The sequence below is a fragment of the Triticum dicoccoides genome, chromosome 3B (genome assembly GCF_002162155.2).
Source record: "Triticum dicoccoides isolate Atlit2015 ecotype Zavitan chromosome 3B, WEW_v2.0, whole genome shotgun sequence".
Lineage (NCBI taxonomy): Eukaryota > Viridiplantae > Streptophyta > Magnoliopsida > Poales > Poaceae > Triticum > Triticum dicoccoides.
The window spans coordinates 791,433,538-791,436,458 of NC_041385.1; the positions used below are offsets into that span (position 1 = coordinate 791,433,538).

General features: G+C 39.8%; 3 non-coding genes across 3 annotated transcripts; all 3 read right to left on the minus strand.

Moving 5' to 3' along the window:
• Positions 1-2,142: 2,142 nt before the first annotated feature.
• On the minus strand, positions 2,143-2,221 carry LOC119282929. Its single transcript, XR_005138955.1, has one exon. It is a non-coding gene; the product is annotated as a small nucleolar RNA Z199 (small nucleolar RNA).
• A 174-nt stretch (positions 2,222-2,395) lies between these two features.
• On the minus strand, positions 2,396-2,480 carry LOC119282928. The gene has a single exon (XR_005138954.1). It is a non-coding gene; the product is annotated as a small nucleolar RNA Z199 (small nucleolar RNA).
• Positions 2,481-2,526: 46 nt separating this feature from the next.
• Positions 2,527-2,623, minus strand: LOC119282942. The gene has a single exon (XR_005138958.1). It is a non-coding gene; the product is annotated as a small nucleolar RNA R64/Z200 family (small nucleolar RNA).
• Between the last annotated feature and the right edge of the window lie 298 nt (positions 2,624-2,921).

Genomic DNA, 2,921 nt, shown 5'->3' on the forward strand with positions numbered 1-2,921 from the left:
TCAACTTGTGACCTTGACTATTGGTCACTGAAAGGTCATTGTTTTTCATTTTCTACCTTTCTGTGACGAAAAACAGAAGGTTAAAAGCTGGCGGTCGTAAACTAAAATTAACGACCTTCTTTGTGAGAAGGTCGTAGACGTTTACGACCAAAGCAGAAGGTCATTAAACCCATGACCTTTTGTTTGGGTCACTTGCTGTCTGCCCAGGCCACGTCGAATCCGACGTGGCAATCTGACATGGAAAAATTGCGACCAATTGAAAAGGTCAAAAATTAGAATCGGCCCGGTCCAATTGGGTGTTTTACATGGGCCAGGCCCAACAATGCAGCCTTCATTATTTTTTTTCTGTTAATTTTTGCTAGCTACATGGGCCTGCCCAGTAATTCAGCCTTTTTATTTTCTGGGTCATGGCCTTTCACATGCCATTTCCTTTTTAGGCCACGGTCATTTTACAAATCCATTTTTTTATTTTCAGCCTTTGTGCCCACTAATATATTTTGGGGCATGGCCTTTTCAAAGCCCAAATAAACTTGGTCCAAATAGACATTTCATCCACTTCTTGATTTGGGCTGTGCCTCTTCAAGTCCAATAATATTTACATCATAGATATACATTCAGCCCAGATTCAATGCCAATATATTTTCCAATCCAGAAATAAATATCAAGTAAACATACTGGCAAGCAAATATACACCAAACTCTCAGCAAAATCACCAGTACAACAAAATTCCCACAAAAATCAACGTTACAACAAAGTCCTGCATCTCCCTAGCTAGGTTCAGAAGCAGGGATACTAGAGCATGCATGCATGCCTAGATCCAGCATGCATTGCTTGTTCCAACTTTTTCATCCTGGAGCTCACAAAGAAACATGAATAGAGGCCACCATCTGCATGTTATAAAACAAAATGGTCAGGAGCAAAATAAATTCGAACATGTTAACCTTTTGGTATAAATAACAATAGAACAATCAAAACGAGGCATACTTATCAGTGAATACTAGTGACTACCAATAATCAGTAAATGTTATATTAGTGAGGAACAACATCATAAAGATTAACAGTGGGGATGCCACAACTAGAAGGAGCAAGCTATTTTGTATTTGAGAAACGGATTTTTTTTATAATGTTTGTTAAAGCAATATGGCAAATGATAATGTTTGTTAAAGCAATTAACAGGGCAGTAGTTCAACCTAAAGAAAGGCAACAGAACTTATATGAAAGAAAGATGCCCCAGTAAGTAAGCTGAATGGGTGACAAACTGAATAGTGAAACAAGTTGATAGTAGTACACTATAGTGTTTACGCACAGTGGAACTGAATGAATTTCAGATTATATTGCATGCAAGAAGAGGAGTGGCAGTGCGCTCTAGATAGTGTCCTTGTCAACTTGTGCAAAACAAGCAGCATTCATCAGGATTAATTCATGGAGTAAGAAGAAATACAGAGACAACATCATCATCTGATGATGCGCTAACCAATCAAAGGCTTCGTTCGTCCAGATCACAGGTGGCGTGACAGAAGAAGAGACTACCTGGACATCCTCGACGGCGGCACAGAGGTCGGGCAAGTCCTTGACGGCCTTCATGTGGTCAATGATGTTCAGCTTGTCGATGATGCGCTCGAGCGGGTGGACCAAGCACTCCCATGAAGGCTCCACACCCTTCTCAAGCTCCTCCAGCTTGCCCTCCTGCATACAGAGAAACTTCAGATGAGCTAGACTGAAACTCAACTTGTCAGTTGCCACCTACATAAAATAGTCAAGACTAGAGTCTAACTCAAATCAGGTATGCATTCTTTGGATGTTAAATGGAAGCTTTATATATATATAGCTATAAGGTATGATGCAAACCTACCAAAGTTGTCATCTCCATTCTGAACAAATTAGACTGCAATGGAGTTGCTTAATACATATAGCATGATTGGTTTTCCGTTCTGAAACTGTAGAGATGTTGTGCTTGGCTCATGCTTCAGATATTATCGGTCTACAGAGATTCAGACTGCGCCACAAAGGCACAGTAACAGCTGATGGATATATAAGTACTAAGACAATACTCGACTTAGAAATTGCATCAAGCAATTCATAAGAAAACAAGAACGTGAGCAGCATTGCATTTCACAAGACAACGATTATTTGAAGATAAGAAATCATCAGACTTTAAACTACGAACCACAGGAGTGTAACTCATGTCATATTGTTGCAGTTTCTCATCATCACTTGAACCACAAATTAAATCAAGCAACACTTTAGATTGGAACTACAAATGGTAAATATCTTTGTTGTGGAGATAGTTCAATTTATAAGCTCGTTCAAGCAAAATTATATTTGTTGTGAAGATAGCAGGACTTCCTTCAGTATGTGGATAGCATAGAAAGCCACAAACATATCAGGGTGTTGAGGTACCATCAGGGACTTAAATACTAAGAGTCAAAGGAGAAGAGCTCCATCATATTGTTGATGGTTTATTCCTCATCACTTGACCCTCAAACATATAAGCATGCATGGATAGCAAGAAAAAAGGCTATAATAATATTGCTCAGAATATGAAATATCTTCTCATCAATGGCAAATGGCATCTCTGAAGTCTGACATACGTCATAGATTTCATGATTCATCACAACATTTTACAAACTGCGGAAACGGCACTGAGAAACCAGATGCAACCGAGGATCTTGTGACCACAGACATCACCATTCACTAATAATTCCCATTGGGAGATCAAACTATGCATCCAACAAGCTACAGCAACAGGGAATTTAGAAAAATTATGACCCGAGATGACGAATACACTGGGAGAGAAAGAGGGGCAGCAGTATGGGCGTCAGGAGAAGCACCACTTTTCTGGTTCAGAGAAGATTAGGAGGAGGAGCAGAGAAGATTAGCAATGTCCTTGGCTCCATCCAGGGCCTGCAGGTGCATTGTTT